The sequence below is a fragment of the Otolemur garnettii genome, unplaced genomic scaffold (genome assembly GCF_000181295.1).
Source record: "Otolemur garnettii isolate 467f Iridium unplaced genomic scaffold, OtoGar3 scaffold00163, whole genome shotgun sequence".
Taxonomy (NCBI): Eukaryota; Metazoa; Chordata; class Mammalia; order Primates; family Galagidae; genus Otolemur; species Otolemur garnettii.
The window spans coordinates 3,722,916-3,743,646 of NW_003852558.1; positions in this window are offsets into that span (position 1 = coordinate 3,722,916).

The window sequence follows — 20,731 nt, forward strand, 5'->3', positions numbered from 1 at the left end:
GATAAATTTCTTTAGGTTTGGGAAATTCTCTGTTATTATTTCTTTGAAGATTTTTCTATCCCAATCTTTTTCCCTACATTTAAGGCCAATAACTCTTAGATTTGCTCTTTTGTGATTATTTTCTGGAAAATGTAAATGTACTTCATTCTTGTTTGTTCTTTTTTTTTTTGTCATCTGAATGTATATTTCATTCTTCTACTTAGTCAATGTGCTATTGAAAGACTCTGAATCATTTCTCAATTTGTTAAATTAATTCTTAAGCTCTCGAATTTCTCCTTTTTTATTATTTCAATCTCTTTGTTAAATTTCCCTGATAGGCTTCTGGATTTCTTCTCTGTGTTGTCTTAAAATTCATTGAGTTTCTTCAGAATAGCTATTTTGAATTCTTTGTCCAAAATTTACCCTGTCTCCATCACTCCAGTATTTGTTAATGTTACCTTATTTAGTTTGGTGAAATCTTGTTTTAGATGTTCCTGATGCTTGCAAAAATTTGTTGATATCTGGGCATTGAAGAGTATTTGTTTGAATCTTCACAGTCTGGGCTTGTTTGAACCTGTGATTTTTAAGGCTTTCCAGATATTCAAAGGTAATTAAGTATTATTGTCTAAGTCTTTGCTCACTGCATCTTATCAGCACTGGAGATTCCCCAAGCCCAGTAATGCTGTGACTCTTGTAGTCTCCTGGTGGTACTGCCTTGGTGGACTTCAATAAGATATGAGAAAATTCTTTGGATTAGCAGAAAAAGACTCTCACTCTTTTCCCTCACTCTCTGTGCTGTGCGGCTAGCATTTGGGAGTGATTTAGGTACTTCTTATGGCCACCAGTACTGGGTCACATCTGAAAACAGCTCAGTCTTACCCAAAGTCAGCAGTGATTATTACCTGGCTACCTCTGATATTTATTCAAAGTGCAAGTTCCCTCTAGTCAGTGGGTGATGAATCCTGCCAGGATTGGATCTTACCTTTTAAGGCAGCATATTTTCTTCTGTTCCAGGTTGGATTCAGAAATGCTGTCCAAGAACTAAGGCCCAGAATCAGTGACTTCATGAGTCTTATTGGCATTTTATTTTACTGTGACTGAGCTGGTACAAAATTGCAGAAAAAAAAATCCTTTGAGCCCTTCCTTTTGCTTTACCCAAGAGAGAGACTATCCCTAAACTTATTGCCTATGGGGAGTGGTGACAAGGGGACTAGTTTGACTATAAGTGTTGATGTCTCAATGGGTCTTGTGCATTCCAAATCCACTGGCTCTGAGCCAACACATCCATAGGAATTCTCCAAAATCTGCAGTCATTGCGGTTCAACTACCTCACAGATTTATCCCAGACCCCAGGCTACTATCTCTCATAAGGCAGTGGGGCTAGCCAGAGCTTAAGTTTTTGAGTGAAATATTAGGTCAGGTTGAGCTGGTCAAAGTGCTCTCTCCATGCATACTGGCAAAACTCTGCCCTGTTGAGTATTCCTGTGTGCCAGGGCTGCCCTAAGTTTCTAGGCAAGGCCCCAGAGTCACTTCATTCTTCCTCTCCCAGAGAGAGATTTTCTATCAATTCTAAGTGTAGGCCGGGCAATACCACAAAGGGTGCTGTAGACAATGTAGGACCATTTTTTTTCTGCTCTCTTCAGTGCCTCTTTTCTTGATACAATGTTAAAACCAGGTGGTATGATCACTCACCTGATTTGGGACTTCTAACAGTGCTTGTTTGTATGGACAGTTGTTGAATTTGTTGCTCAAATGGAGGGAACATAGCTGGAGGTTTCTATTCAGTCATCTTGCTCTGCCATGATTTTGAAAGCCATTTTATAAGGTGCTTAGCACAGTAATTTTAAAGAATCTATACTGCCCTAAATCTAGAACTCCTTGACTTTTACTTTTATAACCCATCAATATTTAGTTCCATAGTGATTGACTTTTGAATGTGATGACAGCAATGGGTCAAACTTCATTCTTTTCTCTATGATATCCAAACATTTTAAGCAGCATTTATTTATTAACAAGACCTTCTTGTCTTTACTTCTTTGCAATGAAATCTTTATAATGAATTAAATGTCTCTATATACTTGAGTCCATTTATGTATTTGTTCCATTTATCTGTTTCTCTGACAACATCAAATTATTAACATCTTGACTACTGAAGTTTTATTATTAGTCTTATAATTTGGTAGTTTATATTTTCCACTGTTGTTTCTTTTAAATAATTCACTGATTATTTTTGACATTTTTCAGTTACCTTAAAAATTTTAAGTCTGTGTTTTGGTTTTCCTTAAATGGGATTGTGTTATATCTTTAAATATGTTGAGGAGAAAATTGATAACTTTACAGTATTAAATCTCTCAATTCATAAATATGGCATACATTTCCATTTATTTAGGCTTTGTTTAATTTCTTAAAGTAATATTTTTTAGGTACAAATTGCACATGTATTTCACTACATTTACATGTAGAATTATTTGCATTCATTGAAGTTGAATCCCAAGGGGTCAGAGCAAGAGGTGAACTAGAAACATCTTCCCCGCCACTCTTAGGGAGACAGGGAAGGGAAGATTTTGGCCACCTCTGCCTGAGGGGATCTACTCAGAAACATCCCTTTGGGATGGTGAAGCAATAGAAGACTCCAGGAGGCAATGTTGACTGGAGCTGAGGATGACCAGCACAAAGGGCAGGTGCAGGATTAAGCAGACGTTGTCTAGCAGTCCTCCCATGGGAGGTGGGAAAGGGTTGCCCTGCAGTTTTTGATTTTGGACTGGTCTGCTCCCTGGACTATATTGAAGGGGCTTGATTGAGCAAGGGAACCCAAGCAGTCCTAGACAGTAGAGATTGAGTGTTGGTCTGGGTAACAATCCAATTGGCTTGGCTACAGATAGGCCACCATTGTGGGAAAGCTGCATGGCAGAAACAGTCAGCAGGGTCCTAGTGCACAGCTGGCTCTGGTGCATCTGCTCAGCTAGAGCAGCTGTCCTCGGTGTGGAGTACTACTACCCTCCTAGGGAAAACCACTTTGTTATGAGAGGGCACTGTTTGAAAGTTTGAAATGTAGCACCTATGAGATCTACTGAGAACTTTGGTGTCCTAATCCTGTGGGGACAGTGTGCTGGCAAAGTGACCAGGCAGGCCCTAATTGGGGGAAAGAGGACAAGTCCAGATTTCCTCTGAAATTGAAGAACAGCTTCTGGCCCCAAATATTATGCAGCAAAAAATAGTGTGTGTTTTCCATCTCCTGATACCACAGTACTACCTGGTGTCCAGCAACGATACGGCAATTTATATACATGTGAATATATTCTCTCTCTCTCTCTCTGGCTTTTTTTTTCCCAATTGTTTTCTTGGTTTTTTTTTTTTCTTTTTATGTTGTTGATGTTGTTCTTTTTGTTCCATTTGGTTTGGTTTGAGTGTATTTTTATTTTTTCATTTTTACTTTCCTCATTAGCAAAGGCTCCTTCATTTTGGTTATGGGTTTTCATATTTTTTCATTTTCTTTTTATTACTCTCCTTTTTTCTCTCCTTTGGTAGAGATTTTTCTACTTTTCTAAACTTTCTCACATTAATTTTTCATACAACAACTAAAACATCCCTTTTTTTCCCTTCAGTTCATGTAATAGTATTTTTAATGTCCCCACTGTGACATGCTGCCAATTTTTTTCTTTATTTGTCAGAGGTAGGGTCTTGTTTTTGCCCAGGCATATAACAAGATTCTGACATCAAGGGTACAACCCAGCACCCCCCCCCAAAGTGCTTGAGTTGTGGGTATAAGTCACAGCACCCTGCCAAACATCACCATTTCTCTTGTCCCTCTCTTTCTCTCTTTCTATCCTTTTCTTCAAATCTTTCCCTTTATCCCCTTCTTTTTTCCTCTGTCTTTTTCTTTCCTTTCTCCATTCCTGCTCTTTCCCTTTCTCTTCTTTAGTCCTTTATACCTAAAGACAACTTCAACATATATGCTGAGAGACAAGGTACTTTGAAGCAAAGGAGGCAGTGAGAGGAGAAAGTATGAGAAGAAAGTATACAAGAAGAAAACACACATTTTCAGGCAACATGAAAACCCAGAACAGAGCAACCTCTTCAAGGAATCATGAGGTTGCCACCACAGAGAATTCTACCTATAAAGATTTAATGGAAATGACAGAAAGGAAATTTAAAATATAGATGACAAAGACAATAAAGGAAGTTGATGAGAAAGTAAAAAAAGAATCAAAAAATGGATGAAAGGTGTGAAGAAAATAGAAAGGAAATGGTGGAGCTTAAGGAAGAAGTAATTAGGAAACTTAAAGATGCAGTAGAAAGTATCTACAACAGATTAGACCGGAGATGAAAGAATTTCAGAACTTGAGTATAAAGCTCTTGAGCTAACCCAGGTAATGAAAGAGGCAAAAAAGAAGAGAGAGAAAGGAGAACAGGCACTCAGAGTATTATGGAATGTCATGAAGCATCCAAACATGAAGCCCTTGTTCTGAAGGGCAAGAAGAACACCCCAAAGGGAATGAATGCATACTGGAAGATATTATAAATGAAAATTTCCAAACTTTCACTAAAGATTCTGAAATCCTCCTTTTAGAGGGATACTGAACACTGGGTCATCTCAACATAAATAGAGCATCTCCAAGACACATTGTAATGAACTCTATCCAAAGTCAAGATGTAAGAATATATTCTGCAAGCAGCCAAGAGTAAGCACCAATTGATGTATGGGGGCAAATCTATCAGGGTGGCAGTATGCTTCCCAACTAAAACTCCTAAGCCAGAAGAGAACAGTCATCTACCTTTAACATTCTTAAACAAAAGAATTTTCAACCTAGAATTACGTATCCTTCTAAACTAAGCTTCAAAATTGATGAAGAAATCAAATCTTACTGCATGCAAACATTGCGGAAATTTGCCTCAATCTAGCCAGCTGTACAGAATATACTTAGACCTATTCTCCAACTGACCATTATGATGGAACACCAGCAAAGTCAATACCCAGAAACTAAAGGACAAAGTATAGTTTCCAAAATGTGCAAAGGAAAAAGCTACACAACAGATTTTCACAAAATAAAATGAATAGAACTCCTCCACAATTATCAACTCTCAATTAATGCAAATGGCTTGGATGCCCCACTAAAGCGATATAGGCTGGCGGATGGAATAAAAAAGCATAAAACATCTATATATAATCATGAGGAAACACACCTAACCTTAAAGGCTAAAACTAGATTTACTATGTAGAATTGGGAAAAATATGTCAGGCAAATCGAAGAGGAGATGAGGGGTCACAATCTTATTTTAAAATACCAGTGGATTTATATCAAGTAAAGTTAAGAAAGATACAGATGGTCATTTTATACTAGTTAAGTGAAAAATATGAGAAGAGGTCATTTCAATTCTAAATCTCTATGCATCAAACTTAAATGCTCCCAGATTTATGAAACAGATCTTAAAAGTCTAAGCAAGATGACATCCTATAACACCATAGTATCTGGGGACATACATACCCCTTTGACAAAGCTGCACAGATACTCTAAAAAGAAACTAAATAAAGGCACAAAGGACCCTAATGCAACCCTAGAAAAAATAGGCTTAATAGACATATACAGAGCACACCATGACAAAGCTAAAGGAATACATGATCTTCTCATCATCCAATGGAACATACTTCAAAATAGAACATATCCTACAACACAAACCAAACCTCAACAAAATTAAAATAATTGGAACTCAACTCCAACAAGAATGTTCATTCTCATGCAAAGGCATGGAAATTAAACAACATTATGTTGAATGATGGGTCAAAGAAGAGATAAAAGAGGAAATTATTAAATCCGTTGAAAATAACTACATTGAAGTCCCAAGCTACCAATACCTGTGGTATACTGTGGAAGCAGTCCTAAGAGGAAAATTTATTGCATTAGATGCTAGGTCCAAAAAACATGAAGAGAACACATCAAATACATAATGAATCATTTTAAGGAAATGGAAAAGGAAGAGCAATCCAATCCCAAATGCAGCAGAAGAAAAGAAATAAAAATTGAATCAGAAATAAATGAAATTGAAAATAAAAGAATCATTCAGAAAATTAATGAAATAAAATGTGGATTCTTCAAATAATTAAATAAAATTGATAAACCTTTGGACAGATTAACTAGAAAGAGAAAAGTAAAATCTCTAATAACCTCAATCAGAAATGAGAAAGGAGAAATAACAACCGATACCAGAGAGATACAAGAGATTAACTCTGACTACTACCAGAAACTCTATGCCCAGAAATTTGACAATGGAGGAAATGGACAAATACCTGGAATCACTGCATGTTCCTAGATTTAAGCAGGATGAAATAGATCTCTTAAACAAACCAGCATCAAGGACTTAGATTGAAGAAACAATTAAAAAGCTTCCAACAATGTCAACAAAAAAACCTCTGCACCAGAAGGTTTCACACCAGAATTCCATCAAACCTTCAAAGAAGAGCCTGTATCTACACCACAGAAACTATTTCAAAACAATGAGACAGAAGGAACCTTCCCCAACATGTTCTATGAAGTAACTATCACCCTGATACCAAAACCAGAAAAGGACCCAACTGAAAAGGAGAGCTACAGATCAAGTTTACTGATGAATATTGATGCAAAAATACTTAATAAAATCTTAAGCAGTAGATTATAGAAATATATTCAAAAAATTGTATGTCACAATTAAGTAGGCTTTATTCCAGGGATAGAAGGCTAATGTAACATATGCAAATCAATAAATGTATTTCACCATATCAAAAGGAGCAAAAACAAAGACCATATGATCCTTTCAATAGCTGCAGGAAAAGCATTTGATAAAATTTTGCAGGTTTTTCTAAAAAGAACTCTTAAGAATATAGGCATAGTTGGCACATTTCTTAAACTGATTGAAGCCAACGACAACAGGTAATATCATATTGAATGGAGTGAAAATGAAAACTTTTCCACTTAGAATTGGAACCAGGCAAGGGTGTCCTATATCACCACTACTATTTAACATAGTTCTGGAAGTTCTAGCTAATGTAATCAGGGAAAAGAAGGATAGAAAGGGCATTAAAATAGGGAGAAAGAAGGTCAAACTTTTGCTGTTTGTTGATGATATGATCTTTTATTTAGAGAACCCCAGAGACTCAACCACAAGATTTGTAGAAGTGATCAAGAAATACAGTAACATCTCAGGGTATAAAATCAGTGTCGACAAATCAGTAGCCTTTGTATATGTCAATAACAGTCAAGTTGAGAAGCTAATTAAAGATATAATTTCCTTCACAGTAGCTTCAGAGAAAATTAAATACTTAGGAATATATCTCATAAAAGAAGTTAAGGATTTCTACAAAGGGAACTATGAAACCTTAAGAAAAGAAACAGCAGAAGACATTAACAAACTGAAGAATATACCATACTCTTGGCTGGGAAGCATCAACATTGTTAAAATGTCTGTATTTCCCAAAGCAATCTATGGATCCAATCAGTAGAACTGAACAACAGTATCATACTTTGAAGAAATAGAGAAAATAGTTTTTTGTCTTGTATGGAACCAGAAAAAAGAACTACATAGCCAAGGCTATTATTAGTGATAAAAACAAATCCAGAGGCATCACTCTATCAGACTTTAGACTATATTACAAGTCCACAGTAATCAAAATAGCATGACACACTGGTACAAAAATAGACATAGACATATGGAACTGAACAGAAAACCCTAAGATGAAACCAGTTTCTACTTGGCATTTGATCTTTGATAAACCAAACAAAAGTATGTGTTGGGGAGAAGAATCCTTAGTCAATAAATGGTGCTGGGAGAATTGGATAACCACATGTAAAATACTAAAACTGGACCGACACACTCTTGAGGATATCAGCCAGTGGAAAAATTGTATGAAGAACACTTCCATGGCAATACCACCAACAAAAATAAACAAGTGGAACTTAATTCAACTGAAAAGCTTCAGCACAGCTAAGGACACAACAGTTAAAGCAAATGGACAACCTTCAGAATGGGAAAAGATATTTGCAGGGTATGAATCTGATGAAGGGTTGATAACCAGAATCTATAGGGAACTTAAGTTAATCAACAACAATGAAAAGAACAAAACAATCCCATATATCACTGAGCAAGAGATATGAATGGAAACTTTTCTGAGGAAGACAGAAAAATGGATAACAAACTTTTGAAAAAAAAATGCTCATCATCATTAATCATCAGAGAAATACAAATAAAAACCACCCTGAGATATCACCTATCCCCAATGAGAACAGCACACATCACAAAGTTCCAAAGCTGTAGATGTTGGTGCAAATGTGGAAAGAAGTCAACACTTTTACACTGTTGGTGGGATTGAAAAGTAGTACAACCTCATTGGAAAGAAGTATGGAGAATCCTTAAAGAACTCAAATTAGACCTTTCATTTGATCCCTCAACCCCATTAACTAGGCATCTACTCAGAAGAATAAAAAGTCATTTTATCAAAAAGACATTTGCACTAGATTGTTTATAGCAACTTATTTCACAATCACCAAGATGTGGAAACAATCTAAAAGCCCATCAACCCAGGAATGTATTGACAAAGTGTGAGATATTTATATAAATAATATGTACTGCTATGCATATATAAAAAGAAGGAGACATTACATCTTTTGTATTATCTTGGATGGATTTGAAACACATTCTTCTTAGTAATATATCATAAGAATGGAAAAGCAAATATCCAATGTACTCAATACTAATATGAATCCAATAGATGATCAAATACATGTCCACATAAGAGAAAAAAACTCAAGTGGAGGGGGAATGAGAGAGGGCAGAGAAGGGAGGAGAGGAAGGGATTGGTATTCTTCCACTTAATGAACACAATGTAAGGGTATATGGCACAATTTTGGGATTTAAGACACACTACAAGAGGGACTCTACCGAACAAATGCAAATATTGTAACCTAGTTGTTTGTATCCTCACATTAACATGAAATTTAAAAAAATAAATTGCATGTATTTTCCATCTATTATAAAGTATTTCTGTGATAGGCAGAATTCTAAAGAAGGCCCCCTCCCACTTCCAGAATCCCACTTCTTGTTATTTAATCAAACACTAATCTTGCCACTATTGTAAAGAAAAGTGGAAGATATGATTAAGATATAATTAAGGTTATGGACTTTCAAACAGTAAAATTGCATAGATTATTTATATGGGTACAATCTAATTTATATGGGTACAATCTAATTTATATGGGTACAATCTAATCACATATTTCCCCTAAAAAAGTAATCTCTCTAACAGAAGTCAGATAGACGTGGCAGAGAAGGAAGTAGAGATGAGATGAGGCAGAAGAGAAGGTTGAAGAGATTTGAAATGTGGGAAGAGCTTGAGTCACCATTTCTTTGCTTTGAAGATGTAAGTAGGAGACCATAACCGAGAAATATAAATGGCCTTTAGAACTCAAAAGCTAGCAGGGAAAAAGGAACGTTACTTTTACAATTGCATAAAACTGAATTCTGACAACAATCCAAATGTGCGTGTAGAAGGGGATTCATCTCTAGAGACCAGAAAGTAAGGCAAAACTTCAAAACCTTAATTTTGACCTTGTGAAACCTAGAGAGTAGACAAAATATTTCACTTTGTTCCAGTTTTTGACCTACAGATATCTGACCTAAAATATGAATTTTGTTTTAAGCTGCCAGATCTGTCATTTTTTTTTTATAGCTCCAATAGATGACTAATACAGTGTAACAAGATCTGACGATTAAGTTCACCCACTTGCCACTATGCCCCTACATTGGCAGCACAGTGCAAACAACTTGGTAAGGTTTTATAACCTTCGTATATATGTATCAGTGTCCCCCAGCTCTGTCTGTGCTGCTGTGTGGTGCTGTCTTGCTGAATGTTGTTTATTACTGCTGTTGTGTGTTTTCATGTGCTGTCATAAGAGTATCAGAACTTGAATTAGAGAAACTAACAAACATTAAACTTCTCATTAAACCTGGATAAAGTGGCAGCAAAATCAGGGACATTTTACTCTAATTAATGAGGACAATGCTGTGATGAGAACAGCAGTGTACAAATGTATTAAACATTTTTCTGAAGGGAGAGAAAGCATCACTGATGAACAGAGGTCAGGGTGGCCAATAACAAGAAGAATTGATGAAAAATGGCAAAAATTTACCTAATTGTGTGTCAAAATCATCAGCTGACTGTGAGAAACACAGCAGACCATGTAAATATAGATGGAGAAACAGTTGGTAAAAACCATAATAGAAAATCTTGGTGTTAGAAAGGTGTGGTTCTTGCATCACGACAATATACCAGCTCACGTGGCACTGTCTGTGAGGCAGTTTCTAACCAGTGAGCAAATAACTGTACTGGAACACCCTCCCTACTCACCTGATCTGGCTCCCAAGGACTTTTTTCTTTATCTAAAGAGAAAGGAAATATTGAAAGGAAGACATTTTGATGATGTTCAGGACACTAAGGATAATATGATGATAGCTTTGATAGCTATTCCAGAAAGAGTTCCAAAATTGCTTTGAAAGATGGACTAAGCCTTGGTGTCAGTGCAAAGTTTCCCAAGGGAAGTATCAGTACTTCAAAGGTAACTGTAGTGGTCTTTAGCAATGAGGCATATAGCACTTTTTCCAGAATGAGTTCATAACTTAATTGTCAGATTCACATATAAGTGCACTTTCTAATTATCAATGGCATGGATTTTGTACATTGGCATTATACGCAGCACACTTGCTAAATTTATTTATTAAATAATTGGACTTTTTAGAAGTATAATTGTTGTCAGTGCAATTCCATAGAAAACAATAACTCCTGCTCTGTCCATTTGCATTGAACTGAGGGACCTGGGGAGCCCAACACCACACTAAGAGACAAGCATGCAACCCCTTCAATGATCTCACAGACCTTCATTGAAATCTGAGGCATGAGAAAATACAGCACAGCAGCAAGCTTTGAAGAGAGGGTGAAGGTTAAAAAAACAGGAGTTTTTCTTTAACTGCATTATTTAACTGTGAACACATTCTGTTTACTGCACTTCTGTCTTGCCTTTTTCCTTATCACTTCCAAATGTGACTTAGGGTGGAGACAGTATGCTGTGTCTAGTGAGTGAGTATTGTTTTTAGTACTCGGGGCCAACAGTAATGCCTGGCTTTTCCCCAGATCTCTCTGTCCCTAGCGCCTAGCATATTTAACCTTTGCTCTATCCTACAAATTGTTATTTGCAATAAAATGATAATTTTATTTGTTTTTCTTCTAAATGTCTTTTTTTAAATTTTTGCCTTATTTTATCATATAAAACCTTTTTCAATAATGTTGAGCAGAAATGATGAAAAGGACATTTTAATTTTTTTAATATGCATTATTATTATTGTTGTTCAACTCAAAATATTTTCTGTATCCAGTAGTGATTTTTTTTCTTTGAACTCTGCACAATTTAGAAGTACTTTGCTGAATTTCTAAACTTATTGTTTTGCCCTCATCTTTTAGTCACAGTTTTTATTGTTGCTTTTGAAATTGGCAATTATCATAATAAGAAAAGTAGTATCAAATGTTAAGCATATCTCTTTTGGCCTTCCTTAACCTTTAAATCCGATTCTGCAAATTCTCATGCTAAGTGTTATAAGCAATTCATGTAATTTTTGATAATTCTCTGAGTTTTTAGCTTGTTTTAATTTATTGTAATTCTTAGTATTCCTATACTATGTTGTCCAAAATTAGTCATAACCAAAAATGGATTTTAAAAAATAAAACTTCAATTCACTCAAGGGTAGAATATCTAATTGGCTCTTTTCTGGACTGTGTACTGTTAAAGATTTTCCCTCTCTGACTTTCTAGATCATTCAGTTGAGGCAACATTTTTTTTTTTTTTTTTTACCCAAGAGAACTGTTCTCTTTCAATTCATGTAAGAGCTGGAAATAGGTCATAATGAGTTTAAAAGAAGAAAGTACAGAACACTCCAGTCCTTCTTATTGTAATTCAGCTCAACATTTCCCACCTGAACCATACTGTAATCTTGCCAAATACGATGACTTTGATGAGCTCTGTGTTTCCAAGGAATCACACTTGACATTGTCTACTAACTTTTGAAGTAACAGCAATTATAAATAGTGAGAGAAACTGGAATAAATGTTGGATTCAAGGACTTCTAATAACTTATCTTCTACTTGGAGTCACAGATTGAAATAGCAACACCATCTTTCTCTATAGGCTTTCAATTGGTTATTGTTTTTTTCCTTTTTGCTTATGATTTAGGTTTTTTCACTTAAACACAATGTTTATTCATCTGAGCTACTCAGTGGTAGTTGTGCAATGTAAATTGGTGCAGCCATACATGACCTCAGGAAACCTTTTTTCCAGACATATATGTGGGTGATAAAAACATAAAGAAAAGCAAGGACATGTGTAACATAAATGTGAAGATGATGGTTACAGTTAGCAGATAAGAAGAGACATGTGATTGGGAAAGTCCTCCCTGTGAGTTTCAAAATCCACAGTATTTTTTATTGATGTTATTTGGGGTGAAATGAACATTTAATTTGCACCAATTTTGATTTTATTTATTTTATAGACTCTTCTAAGTATTTAAATATATTTTATACACACACATACAGCTAAAAACAGTAGCAGCGGAGTTCCCATCTGATGTTTAGGCAAATCGACACTTACTCTTCAAGACCAAACTTTTCAGTTAAATGGCAAATGCTATGCAAATCTTCATTTATACATTGTTCTAGTCTTTCATGATGGTATTGATGATCACATGGTGATGTTTATTCTACTCCCTCCCAGAGATGAATGATGCCCTTCCTACTAACACTGGGGTTCTGATCCTTATCTCATAACGACACCCACATTTCCTGAGCAAGTTTAATTCTACCCCCTGTACTCTGCCATTCCAGAATCCTATTATCACTATGAAATCTGGAAAGCCATTTAAATAATAGCAATAGTCATTTGACCTTCACTTGCTAGCCTAAAGAAGATAGAAAATATAGCAATTTTAAGGAAAATTGAAGCTCTTCCTAACCATGTGTTCCTCAATTTTTCAGTATCCTTTCTGCTCTTAGGGACATAATTAAAGGGTAAAATGAGTGGAATGTACATCATAAATCACTTTCAACATTCTCATTTTGAATGTCTTTTATTTCCTTTTACTAAATTACAATTAGGGATTTCCAACAGTACAACCTCATTCCATGGAGGCCACCATTGTTTGCAGACCAATGAGCTTTCACAGCTAAAGTTAAATCCATTTCTAGTTATTCAATTTAATAGTATATCAAGGATTTACATACTATTATTAATTTTGAAAAAGCTAACCTGATCTAAAACTATGTCTCTCTCTAGCTAACCTACCACTTTCAGAATTCTTGCATACATAGATTTTTGCCAACATAAATGATCAAATTTTTGAAATTATTTTGTTGTATAGATTTTATTTTCTGGGGATGAACCTTATTATTTTCCTAATACGACTTTCAGGAACTGAACTTTAGTTAAATTCCTAGGAAATGACAAAAGTTGATATATGGAGTGGGCAGAAGAATGTGCATATTTGTAAAAAATAAATACTTTTAGTTATTATATGTAGGTAAACTCATTGTATTTTCAGTCAAGGCCGGAAGATTGTTTGTACAGGCAACTGGAGTTTATGTATTTGGAGTACTCAGAGCCATCTGAATTTTTTCAAATGACCTCATTCCATTTCTCAGTCTTCTACCACCATCCCTTAATGGGAACTCTCAAGTTACCCTAACTCTAAAGTAGCAAATCTAATCTATGTTCCAATTTGGAAACTCATAGGATTAGATCCCATGTCTGATTTTTAACTATATTAGCTCAATAGTTGAAAAAAGAACATGGATGGAGCTGGAGAATGTTCTTCTGAGCAAAGTATCACGAGAATGGAGGAAAAAGTATCCAATGTACACACCCCTATTATGAAACTAATTTATACCTTTTATATGAAAGCTATAACCAAATAGCCTAAGAATATGGGGAGGGGGAGGGAGAGGGGAGGGAGCAATGGGTGCAGGGAGGGGGTTTGGAGGGATCACTTCTGAGGTTCATCTTATAGGGGTACAGGTGAATCTTTCTAAGAGTAGAATGTGAAAGCAATAACTGAGAAAATGACATGAAGGCCATGTTGACCAGTTTGACGGAAGTATTTCAGATTGAATGTGAAAACCCCACACTGTACCCCAGAAGTGCATTAATGTACATAGTTACCATTCAATAAATTTAAAAAAAAAAGAAAGAAAGAAAAAAGAAAGATGAAGTTATTTTAGAAGAATGATAAAAGCAATCACAGAAAATTATATCTTAAATATAATTTTTTTAATTGAATCATAGCTATGTCCATCAATGCAATCATGGGGTACAATTTGCTGGTTTTATATATAATTTGAAATATTTTCATCAAACTGGTTAAAATAGCCTTCACAGCATTTTCTTAGTTATTGTGTTAAGACATTTATATTCTACATTCAGTAAATTTCGCACGTACCCTTGTAAGATCATTTAAAGGCAATAATATTTGTTACTGTTTTTAGAACCCTAAAGCATAACCATATTATATTTGGTTTAATTAAGACAGGTTTATTTGCTTTTCATGGTCTAAAAAGTTTAGCAATTCACTACATTTGTTAATTTGAATGAAGATTTCAATTCATCAAATGAAACAGTTTTAGAATAGATAACCCCTGATTACCAAACTTGGGGAAAAAAAAGAGAGGGAGAGGGGGAGAGAGAGAGAGAGAGGGAGAGAGCGAGAGATCTCCTAATTTATCTTCACAGTAACGATTGATGGCTTCCCTAAAATTAGATTGGTGTGTTAAATATTTAGGTAAGAAGAGTTTTGAGAAAAGGATATCAGTTAAAATGCTGATGACATAAACAATATTGAAATAAATGCCTCATGAGAAGTACTGCAGTGAAATGAATGTTTAGTTCAATGCAGTGTGCCTCCTCAGCCATTTACTTCAATACCATATGTGTATATGCATGTGGTATAAATGATAGGGTTTATAATAGGTTGTTATTAACTAATCTTATAAAAATGTAAATTATACATTTATATGCTATAGGTCTTACAAATAAGTAAATATATGAGTGTATTATGGGAGTTAAGAATTTCTGATATGAAGATGCTTTTGAACTCTGAATCAAGGAACATATTATTAACTAGAATGAAGACAGTATTTATAATTAAATCTAATTAGTTTGTTTATCATTCATTCTGATTATAGAAAAACTACTTTATTATTGCAGTTGTGGTCCTATAGAAGTATTATATTCAGTTAGTGATTAGTATATGGGCAAAATAACCAGTCCAGCACCACAAGATTCTTTGCTATGTTCTCCTAACAAAATAATTGCACACATTTTAAGTATGATTTTTTTTTGAAGTCCTTACATTGTGTGACCTCTCAACTATCTGCACTGTTTTCAGACTTTAACATATTAATGTTACAGTGGAATAAAGTGTGAACCCAGAAGCATGGCTTCTAGCCCTGGATTTCCAATTTGTTGACATAAAAGGAAAGTGATTTAACTTTTCAGAGCCCTAATTTTCTTACACGTAAAACGAAAGGGAAAAGTTAGGTACATTTACTTCTCAGGATGCACTCAACCTAGTGCAGAGATTGTACAATGCGACAATGTACCTAATTCTATAGATTGATTGTAAAAATATATTATCTTACACATTTGCATTAAATTGTGCCTGTAACGTTTAATTCAAAGCCCAACAGAGAAAAGAATTAGGCACAATTTTCTCTCGTGATGTCTTTTTCTTTCTCTCTTACACAAACACATGTGCACACATAAATACACACATACATACGTACATACATATCCACATGTTTACCTGTATAAGGTCAGGCAGAATTAAAGATAACTAACACTGAGGTAAAGATTATCTTTCACTCTACCAAGAAAAATCTGAAAAAATGAAGTATTAAAATATGTATAAAATTTTAAAAGTAAAGCTGGATTGTTGAAAACCTCTCTAAGTTCCTGTCATACAAAATGAAAAATATAAATAAATTTGACTCAGAACAGCAGGATTGAACAACTCTAAGGGGTACCATTCATTATTTACATAGCACACCTTTCAGATTGTTAAAATTTTAAAAGGTGGAATATGCATTCTATTAGTGAGTATAGGGAACGGGAACGAGGCACTGTAAGGTACAGAATGTAAATGCTGAAGGGAGAGAATTTAAAGTTTTATGTTAAAATTTAAATATGCATATCCTTTGATTTTTTTATTTTCATTTCTAGGATGTTATTCACTAAATATACAAGCATGCATACACAAAGTTACATAAACACAGACAACTCTCTACAGCATTGTCAATCAAAAAGAAAAAGAAGGATACAGAAATAAAACCAAGAGATACAAAAGAATTAAGGGAAACTAACTCTCTAGCAATTAGGGGTCTAGTTACCTAAACTAAGCTACCTAAACAAGCACAATATCATTTCACTATCACAGAGTATTGTCTGACCGAGTATGCTGAAATAAGCACATCTATGAAACGTACCATATTTCACCCATTTTAAGATGTATTTTTTCCCATGTATTAAATCAGGGTTACTGGGGCAGTTGTGATGTAATTTTGTTGCCGGCTAACAAAAAGTAAGATTCAAACTTGTGGAATGATTGTCAATTGCCTGGATGAAAGTCTTCTACTACAATTATTTGATTTCTGGGGGCTAAAAAAATACCCTCGCAGTCATTTAGAGTTAGGTGGCAAATTTGGCATGTTTAGAATATTCAGGAAGTGGATCAATAGCTTTTATTTATTTTATGGCTTCCTTTAAAATTTGCTAACTCATCTGAGTAGTTGATAAACAAATAGCAACACTGTTAGAGAAGATACAAACTTTGGGGACTTCATGTTCAATACTTGTTATCAGGATCTGGTTTATGAAAAGGAAATTTGGGGTTATATTAACCAATTTATCTTTGCCAGAATTTTTCATTTAAATACATATGCAACTGTCTACCTCATAAAAATATGTGTCCAACTAAGAGAACACTTATGTCATGTTTAAAAGAAATTTTAGATGATAAGAGTATTGTGTTATAGCCTGACAGTATTTGTCTTTCTTGGTAGAAAGAAAACAGCAGTGTATGTTTCAACAGATGGTGTCTTCAGTTTGGTGAAGTATGATACTGTCATATGAAACAAAAGGATGATACAGCATGGGGGACGTTATATACTATTATTTCATTGAGACAAATTAAAAGAGTAGATTTATGCATCCATATGCATGGAATATATGGAAAAAAGAAAAAAAAAATCCCAAACCAACAAAATGGTAACAATGTGGAATAGGAGAAAGAGTCATAATTAGAAATGGGAGTATTTTCATTAAATTGTCTTTTATACTTGCTTTTTGCCACACATGATTTTTATAACCACCAAATCTGATATTGTTTCTTTACCCACCTCCCAATGAATGCTGGGTCTCATTCAACAATGAATGGGACCCAACATTAAAAAAGTATTGAGAGGATTGCCATTTTTTTAGCATTGCAAAATTTTACATAGTGTTGTTTACTGTCTCAACAACTTTATTTCTTCAGCTTTATTTTGGACAAGTTAAAAAAGAAAGTGATAATGCTTACGTAACACTGCATAAGTTAAAATATCCTTCTCCATTCTATGTTCTTTGGACCTAAGAGTTTTCTTATTGATGTGCCATAATCTTTTTTTGAATTTCACACGTATGTATGCTAAATAGAACGGCAGGTGCAACTCATTATTTATTCACTATTTACACAAAACAAAGAAGAAAGATGACTTCACAGCACTTGTTTGCCCAGAACCATAGTAATGAATGCTTTAATTTCAAAAAAGAATAATTTATACCAGCCCATAACTATGCATATGAAACATTTATGCAAAATAAAGTAATTGAAATTGTTACTTTGTAAACAATTAAAAAACAATTCTGATAAACTGTATTTGTGAACCACATCATTAACACCAAAAAAGTATAATGCAACTTCATTCTCTTGACTATTACAAAAGTCATATGTGACTGAATGCATTTTGTCACCTATTATCCTACATGAAATTATTAATATGAATTATACTTTTTATTAGTAATATAAAATGAATTTATAAGATTCCAATGTCCTACATCAATATGGTTATTATTATTGCTAAACCTTATGTATTTATGGGGAATCATACCTAGCATTTCTTCTAGATTCCAACATCACCAGTACCACATGTTCTTAATGTAAGATTTGGAAAGCAGGAAGACAAAAGAACAAAGTGAAATTGAAGGTCGAGTTTGTTACACAAATTTAAATACCTAGATATTTTCATCAGCTTTTGGCTCTCAATCTGCTGCAACTTCCATTGTTATTTGGCTAAATATATACACACACGTGCACAAAGAGTATCTGTTTCTTTGACTTCTCTAAATCGGCTGCCGATAACAATCATCTTCCTATTTTTTACGTGTTTCAGATCATTTTTAAAAATTATGTATTATATTATTTGATATAGTTAAAGTTTGGATTGTTTAAAACATTATATTTTCCAAAGGATGTAAGATTAGGTAAATGACGACAACCATGCAAGTTTGTCACTTCACGCCAATTATAATTCTATTTCTACAGACTATTAATAGTTATTTTTAAGCTATATTGCATTGAGTTTATAATTGCTTTTAGATACTCTAAATAGAAAATTCCAATTAAATATTTATTGAGTGTTTAATATATGAAAAATATTGTATGTGGCGCAGTAGGAAAAATAAAAGTTTCAAAATTAAAAACATTTGGAAATACATTTTTGAGTACCATCTGCTATGATTTTTTCATAGTTATAAACGCATATTAAATTATGAAAATGCTTCTGTCTTTCCCTGGTATTCGCAATATAGGATATTGTGATGAAAGTTTACCAATTTCCATAGAGAAAGACTTAATTGTGAAACAAAATTTTTATGTTCTATATATTCTGGTCTAAGAAGTGATGCAAACCACAGCATTATTTTTACATGACGCTCAAATATTAGAACAAATTATATTAATGATAGCTATCTAATAAAATACTTTATAATAAGTAAGTTTGTTGATTTAGAGACAACTCGAGAAAAAAATTCAAATGACTTGTGAAGAACATTGAAATATTTAAATTATATAATTGGAGCCCTAGACAATTTATTATAAAATTAAAATAATCTGCAAAGATAAAGCCTTTTTTCCTATAACAAGTAGGGCGATTTCTGTGAATCTTAACATCTGCTTATCAGTATTTTAAAGGAAATGTCCATCTGCCTGAGGTCTCTAATGTAATTAGACACATTAGCCCTCTCATTTTTATTGGGGAATATTTTTTCATAAGCAAATATGACTTCTAAAGGCTGTGGAATGCCAGTAACTTTGAATCAATTGATTAGCATAAATACATTTTAAATTTTAATTTCTATGTAAAAGCTTTGATCAAGAATGACTTCTCTAGGGAGAATTTGAGATAAACATGTTTTTATGTCTTCTTGAAAGATGTAAAACTAGCCTCTTTACTAAAGTAAGCAGTCTCCAAAAGTGTTGTAAGTCAAAGACTCCATTTGTCAAAAATGAACTTTACAGATACGAGATTTAACAAATAGCTTTGTGATTAATGTCATTGAGAGTATTGAATAACATGTTTCAGATTCTGATATATTTAAAATTAAAATTGTGAAATAATTTCAAAGAAAATAATTTATGTATCCATGATTGTTCTATAGTCAGCTATCAACTCAAATAGAATTTAAAATCCCTCTGTTCTTTGCCAATAGATTAATGTTAAGTAGAATATATATCATTCCTAATGACATTTAATCATTAATGAGTAGTTTTTAATATAATAATTTCTAATGTTAAATCAGATGTTTAAATCTATATGTTAAATTAAATTAAAAGTCCTTATTAAATTATTTTTCTATGACCAAATAATTTATTTAATACTGTTAAAATAGTGTTTAGACCATATTACAAAAATCTATGTTTGGTTAAAAATATGGATAAAATAAATCTTTACAATTCTTTAAAACTAGTGACAGCTTAAAAATGTGTCACCTGACAGGTGCTAGTTAACTTTAACTCTTATTTGAAATACAAACTTAAATTAATGTTGAGATATCCCAGTCTTCCTCAATATGGCTGTTAATGCAATAGCCACTAAACTTGTTTCTGGGAGAAGAAGTTCTTTTTAGTACATTTTTAGTAGATTATATTCAGTCACATAGTGGTGTCAATTGTTTGGCAAATTCAATGGTAAATATTAAGGAGAGACCAACCTACTTTCAATAAACTTCACTTAATCTGCATTGAATTCTCCTCCAATGAGCTGCTCTTCATAGCACCTGAAGATACACTTAATTGCACTACATAGCTATGTGGGAAATGTGATATCAAACATTTTCATCAATAGAGTTTTCTCAGGTACTACCATTGTCTCTAATTGAAGCAGTAAACTTCCTGCAATTTTTTTTTTCTCTTTCTTTTTTACCATTTTGCCAAGGATATATAATTTCTGCTGATTTAGGTATCTTATGTCAGGGCAGTAAGTATGCAATTAGCTTTAGTTTAAGTGATAGCAGCATGCTATAAATAAGATTCTTAATTGTGTTTGTAAGATTAAAATTCAGCCTCATTGTTTGTTCCTTTTATTTCTTTGGTGGCATTGTGGTATATTCACATTGCTACCTCTAAATGAATGTCAACTTGTTTTACCTCGACTGCA